Consider the following 27,513-nt stretch of genomic DNA (forward strand, 5'->3'; position numbering starts at 1 on the left):
CCTGTGGGCGTGACCTCCTCGGCTCAGGAAAGGGGCCTTGAGGCCCTCCCCCGGGTGTCGAGGGAAGCGTCACCCATTGACTTCGACCTGGGCGCTTCAGATTTAAGCCCTGAAGCACCCAGGGCGTGTGTCAATCAGTGACACATCGTCACAGAGTGGGGTGGGATCAGCAGTCTCACTGACCCCATCCCACTCTGTCACGAAGTTGGGACTGCTGCCTTCCCTTAGGTCAGCCAGAGAGGGAAGGCAGCAGTCCCTGCCCTCCTGGGGCATCTGAGGCTGAAAGTAAGTGTGTGTGTGTGATCTTTTTAAACAAATGTTTGGTGCGTGCATGTATGTTTGAATGTTGATGAGTGTTGTTAATGGATGTGCATGCGTGTGTGTGTGAATGAAAAACTGTGAGTGTGCTTCCCACCAACCCCCTCCCTCCTAAAACTGCCGGCCGCCACTGCCCTAGAGCAAGCCAATGCCTCAAGCTCAGTCGTGCTATAATTTGATTAATCAGAGGTAAAAGTGCATGAAGCCAAGGCAATAGTCTATTCTTTATTCTGGGCAACCTGGAATAACACAGCTCCAATACGGATGTGACTGGCATTCACAGTTATCAGACATTTTCTTCCAGCGACAAATGGAAATAGCGCAGAAACTGATGTAATCAGTTTCTTTGCATTTTGAAAAGCCTGCTGAACCTCATCCGACTAAATGTATTTAACACCTCTCTTCGAAGATTTCTCAAAGGTTGCACCACAAATGCGCATTGTTTAATAAAACGTGAGTAGTACTCACTCAAACCCAGGAAAGAGCAAAGGGTATCACTGTTTCTGAGTGATAGAGCTTCTTTAGTGGCTTTAATGTGTGAAAACTTTGGGGAAATCCCATTGGGACCAATGGAATTCCCCAAATAATCAAAATTCTGTGCAAGTAACTTGCACTTGTCAGTGCGCAAAGTAATACCAAATTCTTTAAACTGTTTAAAAACTGTGCACAAAATGTAATTGTGCTCAGCCAGAGACTTTGAAAAGATGAGAACATCATCTTAGAAGGCCTGCACACCTAAAACGTCCCCTAAAATGGTGTCCATCAATCTCTGAAAGACGCTGGCTGCCGAAGCTAGCCCAAAAGGTAATCTTGCAAAATTATACGCACCAAAAGGGGTTACAAATGTCGTGAGCTCTTGTGACGGATCATCCAAGGGAATTTGATGATACGCAGATTTGAGGTCTAATAGTGAAAAGAAATTTGCCCGACCAATGTTAGCTAGCAAATCCTGAATTTTTGGCAATGGGTGACATTCCACCAAAATATTCTTGTTCAAACTGTGCACTTCAGCACAAAGTGTGATATCCCCATCCCTTTTGCATACTATATATATATATATAGGACTCACCCACTCAGGGGAAATAGCTTGTTTGATTATACCATCCTTAACCATCTTTTCCAAAAGCACTTTCAACTCATCTGTTACATTTAATAGCACAGGCCCTTCCTTGTGAGCGACCGGCACAGCATTTTTTTTTAACTTAATGGAATGCACATAGGGCCATATGTACGAAAGCTTTTCCCATTGACACAGAATGGGTAAAATCCTTTGGTACATCTGGCCCATAGTTCTCCACACAACCAACAGCAAAAGCTTTGACAATGACTCCAGTTGTTTGCTGATCAACCACTTGAACAAAAGACACAGGAACATTTGGAATTCTCACAGGCGGATCAACCCCAGGCACTAACATAAGACCTAACCTGGTTAGATCTTGCCATCCCACACTGTGCCTGCCCTTGATTGCCGCATAAACCTTGGAACACCTTTCTTCCAAGGCACATGACAAACGCCTTGAAGTACCCCAAAATATAGATGCCTGATCTCCGTAAGCCTTAGAATGAATGTCAAGTTATTTCAAAACTACAGATGTTCTCCAGTGTGCATTAAACAGCACGTCCAAAATAATGGTTATTGGAACACCAGAGTCACACCTCATGTCAATCATAAACATGTCCCCTAAGGTTACTTGGCACATAGGGTCCTTAACCCTCTCAAATATAAGCAAATTAACTACAAGATTCAACACTAGGGGCCATATGTACGAACACTTTTTCCCATAGACACAGAATGGGTAAAAACCTTTGCTACATCTGGCCCTAGGTTACTAAAATCCAAAACTCATTCCCCATCCAACACCTCAACACTGTTCACATTTTCTGCATCCACATTGTTCACTCTCATCACATTTTTCCTCATTTTGCAAACACTGAAAATGCCCTAATTTTTTGCATTTGATGGTACGTTTACCCACAGCAGGACAATTAATAAAACGACTTAAGTGCATCCTGGAACCACACCGGAAACAAAATTGATTAGATTTGAGAGCAGTGGTTTTAAAATGTTTGTCTTTTAGGCGAATAGCATCTACACCCTGAAACATTCTTACAGAATTCACTGAAGGAGCAAGAGGTATGAAGGATTACTGAGTCATCATACGAGTGGAAATAATAGAGCAATCAATACTTTTCGCTAAGTCAAGTGCTTTAGATGAGGGATCCCTGCAGTCTCTCCTGAAGCTTTTTTGACAAACAGCTGTGAATTAATTGATCTTGGAGATAAGTGTCAAGGGACACCCCAAAATTGCAGGAAGCTGCAAACAACGTTAAAGCCAAAATAAATTCCTCTCCTGGTTCATCTGGGCTGGAGACTGTTTTTTCTGAAGGAAGATGAACCTTTCAAGTAGCACACAAGGTTCCTCTGAAACGTGCATTGAAGGCGAAAAATAGCCTCAGAATATTAATTCCAGTCTCCACCTTCACTAGCTGATGCCACAGCTTTGGGTAAGTTATCAAAAATGTGTTAGTCCTCAGAACCTAGGTGACACAAAATATGGCAGCTTTGCATTTTGGTTCAAAGTCATCAGCCCCCACTGCAACTAGATAATTCTCGAAAGATCTGAACCATATGAGCCATTTTATAGGAGGCTTCCCTGAATGTTGTGGAAATGGACTGATTTGCGCAAAACTGATAGCAGAAACTGAAGCCATGGTTAAATTGTACAATAGATAAGCAGATATGCCAGCTGAGCACTGGTGATCAAGTACTTATGATGAAGTCAGATTTTAAATTACAATTTTGAAAATTGCACTTTTAGAATGTTGGCATTTTCCTACCATAGGCATTTAGTGCATGTAGCCTGTCTCTGATCACATGAGTAGGTGTAGCTGACAGCTGAACTTGGTGTAGTCTCCCTAGACCGCCACACACAGTGGGGAGCTTATTTGGGCCTGAATGGGCAGGATGGGAGGGAGTAGCTGGACACAGCCCTACTTACACTTGCATAGGCTCTGTTCTGCCTCCACACAAAAGGCTGCATGCCCCCTGTGGTTAGTCTGGAGCCACAACAGGGAAGGTAGGATGCCTGGGGACTCTAGAGGCTTCTCCACTTCAAATGCATGACTGGGTATAAATAATGGACCTCCACACCACCCCTTCAGTACACTTTAGGACCTGTGGCTACTCTGCCAGGAAGAAGGACTGCTGTGACTGCCTCTCTGCTGGACTGCTTTCTGAAAGGCTGCTGGCTCTGATGCTGACCTGCTGCCCGCTGCTCGCCTTGCCTGGGTGAGAAGGACTGGACTTGTATCTTTTGAACCCATAACCCAGAGTGACTCCAAGGGCTAGTTGGTTGGACTCCAGATCTGAATCCTCAGGGACAGAACAGGCTTCCAACAACATTGCATGTTCACCTGGACTCTGCCATCTGCAAGTTTACCCTACCAAATGGTTCCATCCCAGTCCTGGACCCTTGAAAGTGGGTGGGCTTAAGGTACTCTGTCAGCCTGTAGATCCAGCAGAACTGACACATCTCCTCTGCTACGTGGCACAAACCTGAGCAGAACCAATATATCACCACTGTTGCTTGGATTGGACCCGTAGCAGAGACCCGCATCTTACTGCAACTGCACCTGCACGACGTATCCTTGGGGCAGGCAATCGCATCCCTTGTCGACAGCAGCCTCGACAATGATACGGAACTCTGCATTGCAGCCTCACACAGGAACCGATGCATCACCTCAGATGCGCGCCGCATCCTCGACCCTGGACTTCACATTGCAAGCCCCAATGACGGGATCCTCAATGACACATCCCTCACATGGAGCCATGCCACATCTCAGAACCGACACATTGCTTCAGCTGCGTGATGCATCTTTGATGTGGATCCACCCAACGCTCCGCAAACCAGGATTTTAAGGTGCTGTGTTCTGCAGGCCTAACTGGGTCCCTGAAGCTGGCCTGCACTCTTTCGCAGTTGGCCCGAACTTATGACTTTGTTCTGGTTCAGCACAACCAGATATCCACAGTTGGGGTTTCATGCTTTTTGGTGCTATTTTCACTCAAATCTTTCAAACTGAATATCTCCAGTTCTATTGATTGTATTTTTGTTGTTTTAGTCTTGTTTTTTTTAATTAAATCCAGCCCTATTGTTCTAACCTGGTGTGGGATCCATTGTGTTACTGTTCGAAGTATTGCACAAATGCTTTACACATTGCCTCTAAGTTCAGCCTGCCTGCTCTGTGCCAAGCTACCAGGGGGTTAAGAGTAAATGAATGTGAGGTTGCCTTACCCTGACAAGGATTGTGGTTGCTGCATGACCAGGGCTCACACCCCTGTCAACCAGCAACCCAATTTCGCACACCGAGTTTGAATAATTCTCCACTGCCCAATAGTTGTACATTTCCAGTGCTGAATGGCTGTCAATTGCCAGAGTGGAATGGTTGTCCATTGCCAGACGTAGAACGGGTGTACATTGCCTGAGGTTGAACAGCTGTCCATTGCCCAGCCTGATTTGTTAATGTTCCTGAGTACCATTGTTTGGGCCGGAATAACTGACGCCTGGTCTGTGTTTTGCAAGTGATGTTGGTTGGGTAAGGTTTAATGGATTGCTTTGTGATGGTGAACAGTGTACACCGGTCTGTGCACCATAAGGATTTGCTGTTTAGTTCATGTGGCGAGGTTGAACGGTTGTGCTTTGAAAGGTAGTTTCAAACTTCCCTTAAACTTTCCTCTCCTTTTTGTCCTTTTCTGTCCTGTAAAAACAGGTTTAAACTTTTGCACTTTCACTACCTACATATGGTACCCCACAAGGACTAACTAAAATGGACTCTACTAGACAGGCCACATGTCCACATTGTGGAGATGCTGAAGGCAATTTTTTGCACATGGCTTGGGATTTCGCATAGGTCCGGGCTTGCTGGGGGCTGGTTGTGTCACGTATCGAGTCAGTCACTGAAATACATGTTCCCTTGACCCCACTTGCCTGTCTCCTAGGAGTAGTGGCGTGTCCGAGAGGGCGTAGGATTCATTATAGAATGGCCCAATTGGCCTTAGTACTGGCAAAGAGGAGAATGGCCATCGGCTGGATGAGCACAAGGGTCCCATTGTTTACAGGCTGGCTCCGTGACACATTGGAATGGGGAGCGGCAGAGGAACATCACGTGAAAGTATCACTCACGGATGAAGGGGCGGCTACAGCCGCACAGCTCTGGGCTCACTTACTTGGTAGGTTTCCAGAGGATGACATCAAGACATCCGAGGAGACCTCTGAGGGGGAGCGATGACAACCCCCTGGATCATGGGCCCACCCTATTCTTCTGATAATTAAGAGTAAAATGCAGCACCATTAAAGGCTATGTTGTTTAATGATCTGACTTATAGCGATGGCCTGATGTTATCACTGGATATTTTGGTGTTTCTGTAAACTGACTGGCTGCTTTTACCTGATGTATTAAACAATTGTATCTGTCTCTGAACAGTAACTGATAATGTATTCTGAGCAATGCCGTTGACGTGCACTACATTTATATGTTTTTTTTGTTTTAAACTAATAAAAAACAGTTTAAAAAAATATGTGCACATGTCCACTACTCCAAATAACGAGTTACTACTTCTTTTCTAATCTGCCCCCATCTTTCTATCTCTACTCAAAACACTATTAAAAAATAGTGCTTAATTTGTCAATAAAAATGTGCCGGTGCCTTGAGCTCTCCTCTGAAACACATGGCTGCTGCAATTAAATGTGTGAGCACAGACTACTGAGGCAGAGTAATCCTGAAGCTATTTCAGGCCCCTTTAATCCATTTACAGCCACTTCATGCCCCTTCAGCTCACTCCTGCAGCTTTCTGCTTTCTCCCTTTGTGACGCTTTTTCATTTTTCTCTTCCTCCATCTTTCCCATATGTGTCTTTTGCTCACAATAAATACTTGAGGCAGAACAATAAGTGCCGGCCCTCAAAATTAAGGGGGTCATTATGAGTTTGGCGGACTGCACTGCCGCCCACCGAACTCATTGCTGCCACCTCACCACCAGAGCAGTGTAGCCCTGCCGGCCCTATTATGATTTTCCCACTGGGCCAGCGGGAAACAGGGCCTTTACATTGGCGCCAATGTGGCGATGCGGCGGGTGCAGCAGCACCCATCACGCATTTCACTGCCCGTAATTCGGGCAGTGAAATGCACGACGGGGCTGTGCATGGGGGCCCCTGCACTGCCCATGCCAAGTGCATGGGATTCCGCCAGCCTTTCCCTGGCCGTGTAAACCGCTCAGAAAAGGCTGCCGGAATGGGACTCATAATCCGCAAGGCAGCTCTGCCCTGTCGGACTTGAAACGCCGAGACCGCCAGGCTGTTTGGTGGCAGAAGCCTGGCGGTGTTTCCACCGTTGCGTCTCTGCCAGGGTCATAATATGGCAGGCAGACCGACACTACCGCGGCGGTTCACCGGCCACCGTGAGCCTGGCGGTGCATGGACCACCAGACTCATAATGAGGTCCTAAGTGCCGGTGCCCCGCACCGGAAACCACCGGCTTAAATTAAGCACTGCTATTAAACAAAAAAGAACACAAACGTAGCAAACTTTCCTGACCTAATCCACAAAAAAAATCACATATATAACTGATATACTCTTTGACTTTAACTCTAACCTTGGGTTCCCGAATAGTAGGCTTCTCGCCACAGAGCGCTTCGACGTCTTTCTAGAATCTAGGGGTAGTAAGCGCTATATAAATACAATTTGCAGTTTACACTGCGGAGTGTGGTGTGTACACATGGGTGTGCCACGGTTTAACTGGCGCCATCAATGCGAGGATGTGCTTGTTTTGTGGCCTGCTGGGTGGACCTGAAATTAAACAAAAGCGCCATTCCCGGGCTCATAGGTCGTCCAGATTGAATAAATTAATAAATAATACCGAGACGGATCCTCCTCGTTTGCTGGTTCCCCGATTTGAGAAATCAAGTCTGCGAATAATAAATATTATTCCGTAATGACCACGCTCACTTTGGTCGTCGCATTAAACATTTTTCGAAGGACGAATGAATCCCAGTCTCTCGCATAATTAATAGACATAGCATCGCTTTCTGTGATCTATGGCACTTCCGCTGCTCAAATTTGTGCCGGTGTTCTCTCTTCTCTGCTACCGCGACTGGCTCATAGCAGATCCTTTTATTGTCTGGTAGTAAAGGTGTCACATAAAATGAAATACTGTTACAACAATCAGTACACAGCACTGCACCAGCATAACATGTAAACGGACACTCAGTGCTAGAATAAAGAACACAAAGGGGGACAATGCAACAGATATGCAATTAGGTTAAAAAATGAACGGAAACCCCTCTTATTGCGTAAACAAAACAACGGAAAACATGCTGCTAAGCGGGTGTACTCAACAATGTTGAGTCAAAAACATCAGCTCTCTCCACCCAGGCCCGCATCACTAACACTCACCAACAATAAGTTACTTCTAGAACGTTGCTTTGTTTGATGATGTCACCTGCTGTTCTATGACCTATTGTGACATCATTCACCGGATGGACCCTTTAAATTGCAGCCTAATTATTTCTCAATGGTACCGGATGGGTAATGTGGCAAAGCCACACCCACGCAAATTCCTCAATATTTTTTTAATCAGGCAAACTTGTGATTTTTACATAGTTTGAAAAATCATAAAAGCGTGCTCAAAAAGCATTTGAAATAATGTGTATACAATTCTGGCCGGGTTCAAGAGTATGGAAGCATGGTGTGGCACATGAATGGACCAAGTAGAGAACCACAGTGGGTGGCCTGTCAACTGTTGACAGTTTTACCAACCCTTTGCTCAGAGTCTCCGCCCTGGAATCATCTGCTACTCAAGCCCTACCTGTCCGGAAAAGTCACTATTCCAATCAACTGTGCCCACCCAACTGTTGGTTCCACCTTGTGGCCGCTGTGGGGTGGAGGAATCAAGGCCTCTCTTCATGCTGCAGGATGTCCCGCTATTTGTTGGTGGGACATCAGGTGACAGGAAACTGTCACCCTGAGCGTGAGTAACTACTGGATGACCACTAGAAGTGATTCCTGCAGAGCGATGCATTTTAATAGGAGTCCCTTTAAGAATGGGGGAGTCTCACCTTTACACAGTGAACTGTAAACTTCGTACTTGTATAGCGCATTACTCACCTGTTAGGGTCTCAAGGCACTGTACACATACCGCTGTGGAACCCCTCCTGGCTTTTCCCTGTGATGCACCCACTCCTGGACAACCTCCAAGGTGAAACCAGGCATCCCAGCACTGTTGGGGCCATTGTGGAGATTAAGCAAGTTATTGCCCAGAGTTACAGAGTGGGACCCATGAATTAGATTAGGCACCGATGCGAGAATTATCAGGTCTGAGGAAATTGAGTCCAAGACCCGCCAAGGCAGGAATTGAACCCTGGTCCCGGGCCAGATTTCTGCATCAGGGTCTGCCGCTCTAACCATTGAGCCACACTTCTCCACAGTGGACGGTGGTTACTATTGAACATGGTGATTATAGCGTCTGCCCCCACCCTCACGCATGGAAATGAACACGCACCCACGGAGCTCTAGAACAGATGTTTTTACTCTTCAGCATTATTTCTCACTCCTGCTTGCATTGCGTCATAACTTTCGTAACCACACCTTGGCACCTCCAATCCAATTAGACAGAAGCAGCTTCTCCACGAGAGAGAAGGAGCGGGTCACTCCGCTAAAAAAATGTTCCAGAGCAGCTGAAAAAGAAAATGGAAATAAAGTTTATTTATTACCCTTCTATTTTTCCGCACCGAGTGTCAGGATGGGGAGGGACAATTGCTGCTGAGTGGCAGCAGGGAGCTCTGCACTTATGTTTAAAGTGCGCATGTCCCCTTGGCCGGTTGTCTTGCCACGGCCAGCCTGACATGCGCACTTTAAACTTCTGTAACCTAGCTGTCTCAGACAGCTGGGTTAGGAAAAGCACAGGCATGCAGAGCCCTTAAGAGTGCTGAGAGAGGCTGCTCCCTCTGATCCTGATGCTGCTGTCACGCTGTTTAAAAGGATGAGAGCAGCACCAGGATTGAGTAGTGCAGATTCCTGGCTCTGGAGCTTCAAGGAGAGAAGACACCTGAGCGAGGGGGACGTGGTGGCAAGTCAGGAAGGTAGGTGCCATTTTTGTTATTATTATTTTAATGCCACTTGTATTTTGCCTGCCCCCACTGCTCTAAGTACATGCCAGCCACCACTGCAATTACATAATTCCGGTCTAGAGTCCACCCAGGACCACAAGGCTCCTAGCACGCATGATATCAAAGACACTACGGCCCAGATTCATACTTTTTGTCACAAAACTGCTCAAATGCAGTTTTCCGGCAAAAAGTATAGTGCCGGCTTGCGCCATTCCACAGCGCCAGCCGGGCGCCATATTAAAAGAATGGTGGAAGCTGGTGGCGGTACGAAAAGAGGGGGTTGTGCGTCAAAAAATGACGCTAGCCTGGTTAGAGGCAAAAAAATGCCTCTAACCAGACAAGTGCCATTTCCTGGCGTACAACCACCAAAAACATGACTCCTGTCATAGGAAAGACAGGAGTCATGCCAGTCATGCCCACCACCCCAAAGGCCAGCACCTGTGCCAAGGGTCCCCTGGGCATGACCATTGCACCCTGTGCCATGCAGGCAGCCCCAATTTAGGGCCCCCGATAACACTTACAAAAAATAAATAAATATATGCTTCCCCACACTTACCCTACTTACCTGGGATAGGTCACCCCATCCTCCAGTGTCCCTCTGGTGTGAGTGGGTGGGTGGTTGTTCCTGTGGTTTGGGGAGGGCACCTGAGGTCCCATTCCATGGTGTTTAACCCTGTAATGGGTCCACAGGTCCCCTAACGCCTGGTCTTACCCAGGCGTTAAATAAAGCTTTGCACCATTATTTGGCCCCTCCTCCCACCCGTGCCTCATTTTAGCATGGGAGGGGATAAATATGGGGCTATGGGGTTAGCACCATTTTTTGGATGGGAATGCTTACCTTGCATCATATTGACGCAAGACAGGTTCACGCATCCAAAAAATGGTGCAAACTACAATATTTGTGTAAAAATAAATTACTCTAATTTGGCGCAAACAGTGTGTAAATATGCCCCTACATCTCCCCCTTTGTTAAATAAAAAGCACAAACAACATTCACATCATATTTCCTCAATGAGTCACGAGGTACTCACACTGTTCTGCCAGATAATGTGGTATGAGGTAGTTGAGAAGCATCACCAACATGCATCGGTGATGTAGGCTCAGGTGTGTGATCGGGGTGTTCAGGAGAGGGTATCCTTGCTTATGATCTGAGGAGCTAATGAACATTGAGGTAGGTATTTATAGTGTGACCAGTCCTGTGTGATGGATTTTCAAGGATGATGTGCTGTCACCATGTGTCCTTTGCACATCATGACACTCAAGCAGTCAACAGCAAATGGAGTGTCTGTTTTCCATTTCTGCTTAACCAGTACCAAGTCCCCTTTCTCAAAGACTGTTTCCTGGGATCGTCTGCGCTATCAGCATATGTTTTCATCTTGCACTTTTGAGAAGTATCTGTGACATGAGCCTTATCTACATTCGCCGATCGGTCTGGTGTCCATTGTGGTAGTTTGTTTCTGATGGCTCTTCCAAATAGCAAGGTGGCAGGACTCTCACCAGTTGTGGAGTGAGGAGTTGATCGATAGGCGTGAAGAGCTGGGCACAGTGCTTATTTTAACTTGATTCCTTCAGTCAATGCTTGCTGAATTACCCTCTTCAGGGCGCTCCTAAATCGTTCCACAACACCATTGGCTTGTAGACAGAGAGATGTATTCTTTTGACACTTGACATTGAGTCAAAAAAGAAACTACTTGAATTCTTTGCTGTTGAAAATGCGGTCCATCGTCACATTTGAGAATAGTGGGGCTCCCCCATGCTGCAAAGATGTAATAGAACCACTCGATGACTTCATCATGGGCTGAAGATGATACGTCTTCCACCAGAGGAAAACAGGAGTATTCATCAATGACTACCATGAGATGATGTCCATTTTCTACAGGCCAAAATAAATCAACTGCAACTCTCTCCTAAGCATGAGCAAGAATGTCAGATATTGTCAATGGATGTTGCGTCACTTTGGGAGATGAACAGTTGCAAAGGTGGCATGCTTTTAACTCTCTTTCAACACGTTCATCTAGGCAAGGGACTCATACTCGGTCTCTGAGGGCTCTTTTGGTGGCTACAATGCCACAATGTCCTTCATGGGCAAATGCAACGATTTGCTGTCTCAAGCTTTTAGGTATCACGATTCTCAACCCTCTTAATATGGTACCCTCTCTAGTGACGGATAACTTATCCTGCACATTTTTGAATTTTTGGAATTCAACAGTGCCAGCAAAAGGTCAAATACTCGCCTTTTAAGATTGCTTTGTAATGAGTTCCTTGAGTATCAGCATTTCTTTATCTACTTTGGTAGCAGCTATAATATGTTCAGTAGATAGAGCAGCTGGTGTGCTGGACCTCACAATTAAGTTGATATACTCTTCAGCCACTTTGGATGTTAAATTGTGGCGATGTAGCGGTGCTTGTGAAAAGTAATCCGTGGGGTTCTTGTCTTTCCCTGGCTTCGGTACACTCACATAATCATACTCTTGCAGTCGCAACTCCCACCTCTCGATGCGAGGGGGCATCATAGCTGTCGGATTTCCAAAGACAGTGAGCAACGCCTGGTGGTGAGTGATGATAGTGAAATGTTTCCCATATATAAAAACATAAAAATGTTCACAGGCTGGCACTACGGCCAGACTCTCCTTCTCCAGCTGAGAGTCGGCATATTCTGTTTCAGACAGGCGTCTACTGGCATAGGCCACAATGTGTCTCTAGACATTCAGATGACCATTGTGTTAAGCAAGGATCGCCCTCAGCCCAACCGAGCTCGCATCTACTATGATCGTAATATGTAACTTGGGGTCAAAATAGGCCAGTTCAGTTGCATTCTCAACTGCATGTTTTATCGCTTTGAAACTGTGATCACATTCAGGAGACCACTGAAATGGGACATTCTGTTTAGTCAAGTCTCTCAATGGGGCACTTACTGTAGCAAAGCCACAAATATGCTTTGAGCAATAACTAGCCATGCATAAGAAGGATCATAGCATGGTTACATCTTATGGGGGGCAAGTAGATGATAGTGCTTGCACCTTATCCGGGTCAGGAATCATTCCTCCATCAGGGAGTATATGCTCAAAGATTTTCAGTTTGGTTTTTTGAAACTCACACTTTGCTGCATTTGAGTGAGATCTGCATCAGCAAGTAATTAGCACACTTGCATAAGAACCTTGTCATGCTCCTTTTGTGTTGCCCCCAAATACCAGTTTGTCATCACTTTAATACAAAGCATGCGTAACAGGTGGAATAATTTGTCGAATAACATCGTGACATATCCTTGACACGAAAATACTCCAAAACTCAGTCTTTTGTATTGGAACAAAGCAACATGAGTTTGAAAATGTAGTAATATCCCTACAGTTCTCTTCCAGCTCGAGTTGATGCCATCCTTTGTTCAGGTCAAGACAGGAGAAGATTTTAGCTTCATTCAGCTGAATGATCATGTCCACTATGTGGGGACCAGGATATCTCTCTCCCGCAATTGCTTTGTTGGCCTGACGCATATCAACACAGATGTGCACTGCACCTCCACTGCCCTTTTTTGACATCATGACTATGGGCGAAATCCACAGCTGAGGACCGGTTGAGCGTTTAATGATGTCATGTTTCAACAGTGTTTCTGGTTATTTCTCAAGGGCTGCTTGCAAGTGAAAAGCGACTCTGTGGTGCCGTTGGGCAACAGAGTGAATGTCCTTATTAATATGAAGTTGCACTTTTGTCATCTTGAGTTTACCTAAGCCATGAAACAACAATAGAAACTCACTCACAATTTCTGTGTATGGATTTATTTGAGACAGCAGCAGGAGCAAAGCTGGAATGCACTAGGTGAAGTTCCCTGAAGGACAGGAATTGGTACTTTCACTGCCATTGTTTTATGTTGTAAGGTTGCTGTGAATGGCCCTTGACTCTTAACAGTTTAAAAGCAGCCCATGTGTACACCTTTGTGCTTGATGGAGTAAGGTGTGACACAGGAGAGAGGCTGCTGAATTTTTCGACTGGCATAATGTTAATCGACACACCAGTGTCTACAAAAAAGGTTATGGGGAAAGCATTCACCTTTAATGTCATGTTATGTCAGCATCCAAATAAATTTTATCGCTTCGTTTAGTGATTCTTTTTTTACTTTTGATCTTCTTTGCAAGCAGCCAAACCTACATGTGCTTGTCGTTCCTTAGTCAACATCATCAACGCACATCCAACTTCTTGTGCATGGTAATAATGTTGAGGAGCCTTTATATGATTAATTTTGACGATGATCGACTGTGCTTGGTTTCTACTTACTGTAACTGGTTGTTAGACCTGTCAGCTCTTGGTGTGGTTTCCCCTGTCTTTTTAGCTTCTGACCTCCTGTTTTTAATCCTGTGCTGAATTTTGCTTTTGCTGGCTGTAGGACTCTGTGACCTTTACCAGTGCTAAAGTGCAAGTGCTCTCTGTCTAAATGGTATTGGTGATTGGTTTATCCATGATTGGCTTATTTGATTTACTAGTAAGTCCTTAGTATAGTGCACCATATGGGCCCAGGGCCTGTAAATCAAATGCTACTAGTGGGCCTGCCGCACTGATTGTGCCACCCACATGAAAAGCCCTGTAAACATGTCTCAGACCTGCCACTGTAGTGTCTGTGTGTGCAGTTTTAAACTGCCATGTCGACCTGGCAAGTGCACCCACTTGCCAGGACCAAACCTTCCCTTTTACAACATGTAAGTCACCCCTAAGGTAGCCCCCTGGGCAGGGTGCAGTGTATTTAAAAGGTAGAACATGTGGTGGTGTGTTTTATATGTCCTGATAGTGACATACTGATAAATTTGGTTTTCACTGTTGCTAGGACTATCAAGAACATTGGGATTGCCTTGAAATATCTTTTAAGTGTAATTTCCCATTGGGAGCATATAGAGATATGAAATTTGGGGTCTCCGAACTCACAATTTAAGAATACATCTTTTGGTAAAGTTGTTTTTTAAATTGTAAGTTTGAAAATGCCACATTTAGAAAGGGGGCATTTTCTTGCTTAACTATGCTGTGCCCCTGCCTGGCTGTGTAATACACGTCAGGGTCAGGATGACAGTTGGGCTGTTTGTGAATTCACTCCAGACAGTCACACAAAGGGAGCTGAGGTGTGCGTTGCATATCCTTATGGGCCTTTCTGGGCTAGAGTGATGGGAGGAGCTGACACTTGCACCTGAATAGGGTTCCACTTGTTCTTACACACAGCAGTCTCCAACCCCCTAGAGTGTGTCTGAGGCCACGGCAGAAAAGGCAGGGTCTTGTGCACTACAAATACTTTTCTTTGAAATTTGCCTACTTCATAAACAGAAATGGGCAATGGACTTTGCTTTCTGCATCCTGCTTCTCAAGCTTCTCCAAGGGCTTGGACGGAGCTTGCCTCCTGTTAGAAACAGTACATGACCATGTAAGGGCCAAGAGACATTACCACAATGGGATGAGAGCAGCCAGCTGCCTCAAACTCAACTCGGACAAGTGGAGATCCTCGTAATCGGCTCCACCCCTTCCGCCTGGAACAATTCCTGACAGCCCACTGCACTGGGAACCACCTCTGCTCCCACGAACCACGCACACAATCTGGGCATCATCCTAGACTCCTTTCTATCCATGACCTGCCAAGTCAACGCTGTCTCATCATCATGCCTCCACACCCTCCGACTCCTTTGAAAGATTTTCAAGTGGATCCCCTCTGGCATGAGGAAGGCAGTCATCCATGCACTCGTCACTAGCAAACTGGGCTTCAGCAACACACTCTATGCCAGCATCACCAAGAAAATACAATCAAGACTACAAAGAATCCAGAATGCAGCAGCCAGGCTCATCCTGGACATCCCCCGACACAGCCACATCTCCTCCCACCTCAGAGACCTACACTGGCTCCCAGTCAACAAGCGCATCACATACAAACTCCTGATCCACTCCTACAAGACACTTCACCACATAGGACCGGCATACCTCAACCACTGCCTCGTCTTCTACGTACTCAACAGACATCTTCATTCTTTCGAGCTCACCCTCACAGCCGTTCCCAAGATCCTGTAAAGCACAGCAAGAGGAAGATCCTTTTCCTACCTCGCACACTGGACATGGAATGTCCTATCTCTCCAAATCAGGCAGACCGCATCAGTGAAGCAGTTCAGGAAGGACCTCAAGACCTGGCTCTTCAATTGAGCAGCACACCCACAAACAGTGCCTTGAGACCCTTTGGGAGATTAACCGAGCTTTAGAAATCACTGATTGATTGATTAGAATTCTCAAGTCTATCAGCAGATGGGCTCTCTAGCTGAGAGCCCTGACTCGCCAAGTGGTGCCAAATCCAGTTTCTGGCCCCTTGAGAGTGAGTTCTGGTGTAACCAAGAAGAAACCATGTACATTGACTCCAGAGCGACTCCAGAACCGGCGCCGCTGTCCGACTCCATGCGGCTGCCTGCACCATAGCCGTGGTCCCCGCTGAGTGCAATGTCCGTGACTGACGTCCATGCCCAATGCAGCTGCAGCGCCTCTAAAGTCCCGCCACAGCATAAGTCCGAGTGCTGTGTCACTGACATCCGTGACACCCAACTCTACTACAGCACCTGAGGCTCCATGGTATGATCGTGACACTACGAAGTCGACGCCTCACGTCTTGACCTGCTGGATTCATCGACCCTGCTGGATCATAAGGGACCAACGCCTCGCCACCGATGCTGCATCACCTCCCCTGCAACTGTAAGGAACCAACACCTCACCTCCCTTGCATAGCAGTAAGGAACCAATGCCTCACCTCCCTAGTAGCAGTAAGGAACTGACGCCACACCGGCTGCAGCAACGCCTCACCTCCCCGACTCCGTGCAACGTCTTTGTTTCCTTGTTTTTCAAAGTTACTGTACCTGGGGTGTGCGCGACTCCATGAGTAGCCCACACTCCCTCACGAGTGGCATCAGACTGTTGGGAACGACTCTGTCAAGACCTTGTGATAGCCCCAGTTAGAGCAATTGTGTTTCTAAGCGCAATCCTAAGATTTAGGGCCTGTTGAAGTGGCGATCGGTACCGCCAACAGGCTGGCGGTGCATATCGCCATATTTTGACTGCGACGGTAGCGCCGCGGTCTAACTGCCGGGACCAGCGGTTTACCGCGGTCAGAATCTGCCAGGGCAGCGCTGCTTGCAGCGCAGCCCTGCGGAATTTGACTCCCCTTCCCGCCAGCCTGTCCATGGCGGTGAAAGGCTGGCAGTAAGGGGAGTTGCGGGGCCCCTGTGGGCCCCTGCACTCCCCATGCATTCAGCATGGGCAGTGCAGGGGCTCCCAGGCACAGCCCAGTCGCGATTTTCACTTCCTGCTGCACCTGCTGCACCACCACATTGCCGCCGGCTCCATTAGGAGCCGGCTGCAAGGTTACAGCTGACATCCCTGCTTTCCGCCCGTCAGCCCAGCGTGGATGTCCAAATGCGGCCATCGGGTTTCCGGCCGACTGGCGGTTCAGCCTTGGCGGTCGGCCTCGTCCGACCGCCAAGGTTGTAATGAGGGTCTTAATCTTAGAAAATGCATATTTTTGCTTGTGTATGCTGGATTTTTTTCATTTTGGTCTTGTTTTATTCAGATAAATATTGGCTATTTGTCTACACTGTGTGGAGTACTTTAGTGGTGTTTTCACTGTGTTACTGTGTATGTGTGTACAAATACTTTACACATTGCCTCTGAGATAAGCCTGACTGCTCATGCCAAGTTACCAAGGGGGTGAGCAGGGGGTATTTTAGCTGTGTGCCTCCCCTAGCCTGACTAGAGTGAGGGTACCTACTTGGTCAGGGTGCAAACCACTGCCAACTAGAGACCCCATTTTTAACAGTGTTGTTGCCTTTTGATCTTGTGGGCATGGCGAGAATGATTCTGGAAACGTTTCTCTTCTTGTTGTGATGCATTTGGTTTCTCTTTCGCTTTGCAGACCTTTATGAAATGTTTTTTCTGTAGCTTTTGCATGTTTGTCCTATGGCTGGACATTTACCTTCATGGGGAATTGAAGACCCACATTGGAAGCATTCATCGGAGGCGTCTACTTGTCTGCATCTATTTGGTGCTTTTGCTTGCTTTTAAGGATCAATGCTGATTCATTATGCACTGTCCCTCCTTCCAAGTCAGCAGCTCAATCAATCAATCAATCAATCAATAACAATTTATAAAGCGCGCTACTCACCCGTTAGGGTCTCAAGGCGCTAGGGGAGGGGGGTTACTGCTGCTCGAAGAGCCAGGTTTTAAGCTGCCTCCGGAATGCGAGGTGGTCCTGGGTGGTCCTGAGGTTGGCGGGGAGGGAGTTCCATGTTTTGGCCACCAGGGAGGAGAAGGATTTCCCACCTGCCGTAGTGCGGCGGATGCGAGGGACGGCGGCGAGTGCGAGGTTGGCGGAGCGATGTTGGCGAGTGGGGGTGTAGAAACTGAGGCGACGGTTGAGGGATTCGGGTCCCTTGTTGTGGAGGGCTTTGTGTGCGTGGGTGAGAAGCCTGAAGGTGATCCTTTTGTTGACGGGTAGCCAGTGCAGGTGTCTCAGGTGGGTGGAGATGTGGCTGTTGCGGGGTATGTCGAGGATGAGGCGGGCGGAGGCGTTTTGTATTCGCTGAAGACGTTTTTGGAGTTTTGTGGTGGTGCCTGCGTATAGGGTGTTTCCGTAGTCCAGGCGGCTTGTTTCGAGGGCGTGGGTCACAGTTTTTCTGGTGTCGGCGGAAGATCTTTCGGAGCATGCTGAGGTTGCGTGCGTGGTCTGAGGGGGTAGGTGCGGTGCCTAGGGCCGTGGGCCACCAAGAGTTGTCCCAGGCGGATGGGGTGTTTCCGAGGATGAGGACTTCAGTTTTGTCTGAGTTCAGTTTCAGACGGCTGAGTTTCATCCATTCTGTGACGTCTTTCATTCCATCCTGCAGGTTGGTCTTGGCACTGGTGGGGTCCTTGGTGAGGGAAAGTATCAGCTGAGTGTCGTCGGCGTAGGAGATGATGTTGATGTTGTGTTTGCGTACGATGTTGGCGAGGGGGCTCATGTAGACATTGAAGAGAGTCGGGCTGAGCTAGGAGCCCTGTGGGACACCGCAGATGATCTCGGTGGGGTCCGAGCGGAACGGCAGGAGGTAGACTCTTTGGGAGCGGTTAGAGAGGAAAGAGGTGATCCAGTCCAGGGCCTGTCCTTGGATACCGGTGGAGCGGAGGCGGGATATTAGGGTTCGGTGGCAGACGGTGTCGAAGGCAGCCGAGAGGTCGAGGAGGATGAGGGTGACTGTTTCTCTGTTGTCCATCAGAGTTCTGATGTCATCTGTGACTGCGATGAGGGCGGTTTCTGTGCTGTGGTTGGCTCGGAATCCGGACTGGGAGGGGTCGAGTAGGTTGTTGTCTTCAAGGAATTTGGTCAGTTGCTTGTTGACGGTCTTCTCAATGACTTTGGCAGGGAAGGGGAGGAGCGAGATGGGGCGGAAGTTCTTCAGGTCGCTGGGGTCCGCCGTAGGTTTCTTCAGGAGAGCGTTGACTTCTGCGTGTTTCCAGCTCTCGGGGAAGGTGGCAGAAGCAAACAAGCTGTTGATGATGGTCTGGAGATGGGGGGCGATGATGTCGTCGGCTTTGTTGAAGATAAAGTGGGGGCAGGGGTCCGAGGGGGCACCGGAGTGGATGGTGTTCATGGTAGCTTTGGTCTCTTCCGCGTTGAGTCCAGGCGTTGAGGGTGATGGCTGGGGTTGTGGGTTCTGTGGTGGTTGGCTGGGTCTGATGACCGAAGCTGTTGTGTAGGTCGGTGATCTTTCGAAGGAAGAAGGTAGCGAGGGAGTTGCAGAGATCTTGTGAGGGCATGATGGAGTTGGAGTTGGCGTTAGGATTGGAGAGCTCTTTGACGATGTTGAAGAGTTCTTTGCTGTTGTGAGTGTTCTTGTCCAGTCTGTCTTTGAAGGAAGTTCTTTTGGTGGCACGGATCAGCTGATGGTGTTCGCGGGTGGCGTTTTTGAGGGCTGACATGTTTTCTACGGTGTGGTCTTTGCGCCAGGCTTTCTCAAGGGTACGGCAGGTTTGTTTGGATTCCTTGAGGGTGTCTGTGAACCATTGAGGTTTCCTGGTGTTGGTCTGTCTTGGGAGGCGTCTGAGGGGTGCGAGGTTGTCCGCGCAGTTGGTGATCCAATGTGTGAGGCTGAGGGCTGCGTTGTTGGGGTCGGTGGAGATGGTGGGTTGGTTGTGGCTGAGAGTGGAGAGTAGCTGTTCCGTGGGGATTTTGTTCCAATGTCTGCGTGGGATGGGTTGTGTGCGGAGAGTCTTACGTCTGAAGGTGAAGTGGACACATCTGTGGTCGGTCCAGTGTATTACGGAGGAGTGGCTGAAGGATACGTGGTTGCTGGCGGAGAAGATGGGGTCGAGCGTGTGTCTGGCAATGTGGGTGGGGGTGTTCACCAGTTGCTTGAGACCGAGGTTGGCGAGGTTGTCGAGCAGGGTGGTGGTGTTGGGGTCGTTGTTCTGCTCCAGGTGGAAGTTGAGGTCTCCGAGGAGGATGTAGTCCGGCGAGGCTAGGGCGTGCGGGGAGATGAAGTCAGCGATGGATTCGCTGAAGAGGGCGTGTGGTCAAGGGGGTCTGAAGATGAGAGTTCCTCTGAGGGTGGTCCTGGGGTCGGTGTGGACCTGGAAGTGCATGTGTTCGGCGGCGAGGGGGGTGTCTTCAGTGGAAGTGGTGACGTTGATGGAGTCCTTGAATATGATGGCGATTCCTCCTCCGACTTGGTTGGTGCGGTCTCTCCTGGTGATCTTGTAGCCGTCGGGGATGGCTATGGCGATGTTGGGGGCAGAGGAGGCGTTCATCCAGGTCTCAGTGATGAAGGCGACGTCCGGTGCGGTGGAGTCCAGGAGGTCCCATAGTTCAATGGCGTGCTTGTGGACGGAGCGTGCATTGATGAGGATGCATTTGAGATGGTTATTGGCGCGTGGGCTGGCGGGCGGGGTGTAGTCGCGGTGGAAGGTGTGCTTGCAGGTAAGGCATGCGAAGGGTCCATGAGTGCGTTTCGGGTTGGCTTGGAAGCAGGTTCTAGAGCGACCCGGGCTGAGTGCGTGGAGGGAGGTGGGGTCGTAGCGGTGCTGCGCGGTTTGAGAGTGCTGGGGGCCAGGGGTTGTGGCGCTGGGCGCGGTCCAGGCACCGATGGACGCAGACGGGCTTGCCTTTGGCGCGCCTTTGGCACGCAAGCGGCGTGGCTGCACATCGGCCGCCATAAGAGGGAGGAGGGGTCAGCTGGGGATGTGAGGGGGGGCGACGAATGGGAGCAGGGGGGGCGGGGCCGAACGGGTGGTGGCGGCGGGAAAGCAGAGGGCAGGGGCGGGGGTCAGATAAAGGGGAAGGGAAAGAAGATAGGGAAGGGAAGGGATGGATTGCAGAAGAAGAGAGGAATCAGAAGAAAAGAAGAGAGGAATAGAAGAAGAGAGGAGAAGACCACAGAAGACGAGAAGAGAAGAATACAGAAGAAGAGGAGAGAAGAGTGCAGAAGAAGAGAGGAACACGGGAGAAATGGACTACAGAAGAAGAGAAGAGTATAGAAGAAGAGAAGAACACAGAAGAGGAGAAGAACACCAGAAGAACACAGAAGAAGAAAAGAACACGAAGGATGGGGTGCAGAGGAGGAGAAGAACACAGAAGAACACAGAAGAAGAAAAGAACACGAAGGATGGGGTGCAGAGGAGGAGAAGAACACAGAGGAGGAGCAGAGCACGAAGAGAATGCGGTGAGGAAGAGGAGAAAAGAAGAGAAGAACACAGAGGAGGAGCAGAGCACGAAGAAAATGCGGTGAGGAAGAAGAGAAAAGAAGAGAAGAACACAGAGGAAGAGCAGAGCCCGAAGAAAATGCGGTGAGGAAGAAGAGAAATGAAGAGAAGAACACAGAGGAAGAGCAGAGCACGAAGAGAATGCGGTGAGGAAGAAGAGAAAAGAAGAGAAGAACACAGAGGAAGAGCAGAGCACGAAGAGAATGCGGTGAGGAAGAAGAGAAAAGAAGAGAAGAACACAGAGGAAGAGCAGAGCACGAAGAGAATGCGTCGAGGAAGAAGAGAAAAGAAGAGAAGAACACAGAGGAAGAGCAGAGCCCGAAGAAAATGCGGTGAGGAAGAAGAGAAAAGAAGAGAAGAACACAGAGGAAGAGCAGAGCACGAAGAAAATGCGGTGAGGAAGAAGAGAAAAGAAGAGAAGAACACAGAGGAAGAGCAGAACACGAGGAAAATGCAGTGAGGAAGGAGAGAAGGACACAGGAGAAGAGCAGACCGCGCAGCAAGTGGGCTACAGAAGAGGAGCAGAAAAACTGAGGAAAATGGCTACCAGAGGGGAGAGCAGAAAGTGAAGGGAAATGGACAGAGAGAGGACAGCAGAGGTACGAGGAAAAGTTGGAGGAGAGAGAGTACAGAAGACAGAGGTGAGTAACGAGGGGCTGGGTGGGGGGAGCGCAGGGAGTACTTACGGTTTTGCTGGGAGGTGGCAGGAGCCTGGGCAGGTGGAGCTGCAGCGGCGGGGGAAGCGACCTACCCTAGGGTCAAGGGTCGCTGTCTCAGCCGCGCAGCGGCCGCCATAAGAGGGAGGAGGGGGGAGGAGAGGTCAGCTGGGGGCGGGAGGCGGGCTATGGGGCGACGAATGGGAGCAGGGGGGGCGGGGCCAAACGGGTGGTGGCGGCGGGAAAGCAGAGGGCAGGGGGTCAGATAGAGGGGAAGGGAAAGAAGATAGGGAAGGGATGGATTGCAGAAGAAGAGAGGAATCAGAAGAAAAGAAGAGAGGAATAGAAGAAGAGAGGAGAGGACCACAGAAGACGAGAAGAGAAGAGTACAGAAGAAGAGAAGACCACAGAAGAAGAGGAGAGAAGAGTGCAGAAGAAGAGAGGAACACGGGAGAAATGGACTACAGAAGAAGAGAAGAGTATAGAAGAAGAGAAGAACACAGAAGAGGAGAAGAACACCAGAAGAACACAGAAGAAGAAAAGAACACGAAGGATGGGGTGCAGAGGAGGAGAAGAACACAGAAGAAGAAAAGAACACGAAGGATGGGGTGCAGAGGAGGAGAAGAACACAGAGGAGGAGCAGAGCACGAAGAGAATGCGGTGAGGAAGAGGAGAAAAGAAGAGAAGAACACAGAGGAGGAGCAGAGCACGAAGAAAATGCGGTGAGGAAGAAGAGAAAAGAAGAGAAGAAAACAGAGGAAGAGCAGAGCCCGAAGAAAATGCGGTGAGGAAGAAGAGAAAAGAAGAGAAGAACACAGAGGAAGAGCAGAGCACGAAGAGAATGCGGTGAGGAAGAAGAGAAAAGAAGAGAAGAACACAGAGGAAGAGCAGAGCACGAAGAGAATGCAGTGAGGAAGAAGAGAAAAGAAGAGAAGAACACAGTGGAAGAGCAGAGACGAAGAGAATGCGGTGAGGAAAAAGAGAAAAGAAGAGAAGAACACAGAGGAAGAGTAGAGCCCGAAGAAAATGCGGTGAGGAAGAAGAGAAAAGAAGAGAAGAACACAGAGGAAGAGCAGAGCACGAAGAAAATGCGGTGAGGAAGAAGAGAAAAGAAGAGAAGAACACAGAGGAAGAGCAGAACACGAGGAAAATGCGGTGAGGAAGAAGAGAAGAACACAGGAGAAGAGCAGAACACTCAGCAAGTGGGCTACAGAAGAGGAGCAGAAAAACGGAGGAAAATGGCTACCAGAGGGGAGAGCAGAAAGCGAAGGGAAATGGACAGAGAGAGGACAGCAGAGGTACGAGGAAAAGTTGGAGGAGAGAGAGTACAGAAGACAGAGGTAAGTAACGAGGGGCTGGGCGGGGGGAGCGCAGGGAGTACTTACGGTTTTACTGATTGCTAGTTGATCTGCTCATCCTTCTATCCCTCTCAGCCATTAGCATCTTCTCTGGACTGAGTGGCTCTCTCAACATGCTTCTTCTGAAGGAATCTGAAAGGCAGCCATCAATGACTCTGAGGAGCATGGCTTCATCATTAAAGTCACAGAACTTACAGTGTTTGAGAAGTACATCAAGTATCTCAACAAATTCATCCATCATTTCACCAGCTTGTTGTGCTTGGTTGAAGATGTACCTCTCATAGTCTACATTCGACATAGGACTGAACTTGGCATCCAACGCTTCTTTTATCTTTTGGTATGATGTTTCATCAGCTCCTGAGACTTTCTTTAACGCTTCTTTCACTCCATCACTGGCAAGGTCTTTCAAATACTTAATGATTTTTGAATTGTCTTCTTCTACTAGCACAATTATGAAGTCATCAAATGTTTCGATCCTTGCAGCCCACCTAGTACGAATGTTCTGTTTTTTCGCTGTGTCAAATGGTGATAGTGGCTTCAGGAATATAGCTGCTGTATATTTCGTGCTCCCTTCTACTTCCTTTGAGAGTGTAAGCTGTTCAGGCACCATTCGTTGCACCGGATGTCACCTGCAACTTCTGCATGCATCGGCCTCACATCTGAACCTGGGCCGCCATGTTCGATTTGAGGTTGTATAACACTTCACTTGCTTGTGCCAGTAAGTAACTTTCTGTTTTCTTAGCTGGTCGTCACTGCCCTCAGCATTTATTTCATATTGATGATGGCTATGTGTTATGGCGCAGCACAGCATCTCTTCTTTCAGCCTTATCAGCGAGTTTTAGCGGGCTTTTCAAATATGCTCCTTTGCAAGTCTGTCAACTTCTTCGATGGCTGTGTATAGGGTGGAGTAGGGCTTTGACTCTACATACGTCAATTGCGGACTGTTTTGCATCAGTTTGGGGCGCATGTGGCATGGACAAGCAGTTTGCTGCACTTTTAGAAACTCTCAGGGAGAGCAGCTTTGTTTCTTTGAGGCACAGATCCCCTATTCTCGCAAGTTGTCGCATCCTCCCCAGCCCACAGGCATGTAAATTAATACACCACACATGGAGTTCTACAACAGATGTCTTTATTCAACATACTTTTGCACTCTGCTCGCACTGCGTCATGACTTTCATAACCACACCTTAGCGTCTCCCATCCAATTATGTAATTCTTGTCTAGAGTCCACCTAGGACCGCGAGGATCCCAGCGCACTTGATATCAAAGACACTACAATGGCCTAAACAGCTCACCAGAATTTTCTCTGTCATTTGGGTGGCTGGAAGATCTCCTCCCTCCTAATAAAAAAAGTTTGAAAAATGATAGTTGGTTACAAATCTGCAAGTTTAACAGATAGAGCCGAATCGATACCCGTGCAATATTCCAACACTTTTGTGGTGTGTCAAAGGCATGTCTCTCCAGGGGTTAGGGGCTTCCCCACTTACAGAATTGAGTGAACTGAGGCAAATTAATTTATATCACCCTGTCTCATTTTCATGTGATTGGTTTTATGCCTTGTCAAGAAGCTGTCAGGAAACATGTCCCACTTTCACAGTGTGGCGCATGACTCATCACTGTTTAATACCAAAATGTGCCCTTTTTATAGCATATTGATCCAGAGTGCTTTAAATAGAATGTTCTGCATGCAAACATCACCCTGTAGAGCATTTCTTTTCACACTGGTGCATAACATGAAAACAGCAACAACGTGCACTTATTATGTGCAATGTGTTTGACTGATGTCTCTCGATACTACAAGGTGTGTTGCTTGTAGGGGAGGAAGGGAGAAGGGGGTGTCTGGGGTGTGCGAACCCTCAAATAATTGCATTCTTGGCTTGATAGTTGGGTCTGGTGTCCATTATTTCATTCGGAGCCAATAATGAAACCGTGACCTTTGAGGTTCATAATATGAAGCCAGATGACCCGGAATAAATACTGCTTCCCTGCTTGCCAAAATTGTGTGATGATAGGCAAATATTTTATTTCACAGCACCTCCTTATTCTTTATTATCACATAGGAGCACACATTAAAATGCTTGATTTCTGGATGTGCACTGTACAAACTCCTCTTATGTTTGATTTAATAGACTGCAATGTTCCATCTATAATAAAAATCTAGGCCATGCTTAGGGCTTAAACGACTACTGACTTGCTTCTTAGTTCACTAATGTCATTGTCATGGGGAGCATGAGAGTGCCATGAAAGTTTCTCAAAACTGTCACTTTTAATAAATGTCTGTCTGTGCAGTGATATAGCCTGATGCACTAAGGTGAATTCATCTGCATGTTGAAGAAATGCCCTTTTTTGGACTGTGAAAAGATTGTATCATAGAGTTGCATTATGTTTGTTGCACAATATACATACCAAACGTTTTCATGGCTTGGCCTGTGCACGGACTTTTACAGCCAAGCCAGACCCACGGCTCAGCACTGGCTTGGCTCGCCCCATTTATTTGTCTGCACCCTCTCCTCCATTTGCAACTTAGGCTTATTACATGGTACTGTCAGTCACTGCATAAAATGATCTGTAAAAGGCAACGACAAGAAATGTGGAGATCTGCCACTTGTGTGGATTTGACAACTCTACCATCAAGGCTTCTCGTAGCAGAGACGAATAAGAGTGTATGCAGCGCAAATACATTTAAAATAAGTGATTCTGGGCAGGGACTCCAGGCGTTGTGTTGTATGTGACTTTAGTCATGAGTTCCCTGGGAGAACTACCAGACGTAGGCGGGACGGGGAGGGACGTAGCTTCAGTATGGGGGTTTCAAGTGTGACTCCCTCCAAATAAATTAATTTTTGGCTTGGTGGTTGGGCCTGGGGGCCCTGAGGTGGGTCTGCTATGTCTGCGTAATTTTTTTCTTGTAATTCTCATTTTGTGCAGAGGATTTATCTTGTTAATTTTTTGAATTGGGATCTTAAATATATAAAGTGACCCGTTTATCAAAAATATTTTAAATCTGCACCCATGTAAGTACTCCTAGATTGGGTGCAAATGTACTACTTTTTGGAATTGACAAACATTGGCAGCTGTAGGTTGGGAAAGCTGCTCCAGTCTCAGGTTTCCATGCATACTTGTGGTAATCAAACACCCAAAGGTTGATGGGATCAATCCTTGCAAATAGTCTAACAAGTGGCTCTGGGTAGCCCTCCAACCTGCTTTTTATGGGCACAGTGCCACTCTGGACAGAGACCCACCTACTGCAAATCAGTACTGACCCCATTCCTCATGGAAACAGTCCATTCCAAGCCTTGATCATCTCACCCCTCCACTCTACAGCTCTCTGCATTTTTAGTTGTGAAATTTGACAGTCAGTGACTAAGCTACGCCTTTGCACACTACAAAATACAATCTGGGCATTTGCCATTTAAAGCTTATTTGTGAGAAATATAAATTCAGCAGCTACTTTTCTTTTTGCTATTTCTTATCATTTTATTCTACTGTTACCCTATAACGCTAGCCACATCTGAAAGCAAGCAAAGTTAAAGCGGTAGACTTTATTAGTATTTTTATAGCACTTTCTTCAATGAGAATGGTATTGTAGCGCTTTCTAAATCTGGGTTCCCTCCTTGTGTGCTTCTGGAATTTCCATAGATCAGTTGTGTGTAGCTGTATGCTTAGCTAGTAACTAGTAGCTAAAATAGAATTTGTTAAAAGTTTATTTTAGTGATGTTTATAAGAGATCACCTTTATTGTGAATGACTACCTGCGGTGTCAAAGGAGACCTATTATCTAGAGAGTGGTGGTAAAAATGTGATTTTCTCACAGTGGACCCCAGAAGCAAATGGAAGGTTTCTTTTACCAAGGGATGCCTGTTTGGAAGAGATGAAAACTTGCATGCCATGTGTATGCCTTCAGTATCAAACTTGAAGCTTCTGCCTCTTAGTTTAAGGATTTTCACCACCTACCTGGCTCAGTTGGCACTGAGGAGATTCCTGTATGTTGTAAAGTCCCCTCACCACAGCCTACATCAAGAAAATCTGTTTTTTAACAGTGCCTCAGGGTTGTGGCTCTGTTTGCTTCTTGGTTGGCCCCATGTGGTATGTACCCTGATTGAATAACAGTGTCCGCAGGGGTTGTAGCTCTGTTGGCTCCTGGATGGGCCCCATGTGGTATGTACCCCGGTTGAGTAGCAGTGCCCCCCAGGATTATGGCTCTGTTTGCTTCTGGGGGGGGGGGCGGCTTACAATATGAACCGTGGTTTAGTAAAGATGTCCCCAGGGGTTTTGTTTTTGCTTCTGGACATACTCC

The sequence above is a fragment of the Pleurodeles waltl genome, chromosome 3_1, assembly GCF_031143425.1.
Source record: "Pleurodeles waltl isolate 20211129_DDA chromosome 3_1, aPleWal1.hap1.20221129, whole genome shotgun sequence".
NCBI classification, from domain to species: Eukaryota; Metazoa; Chordata; class Amphibia; order Caudata; family Salamandridae; genus Pleurodeles; species Pleurodeles waltl.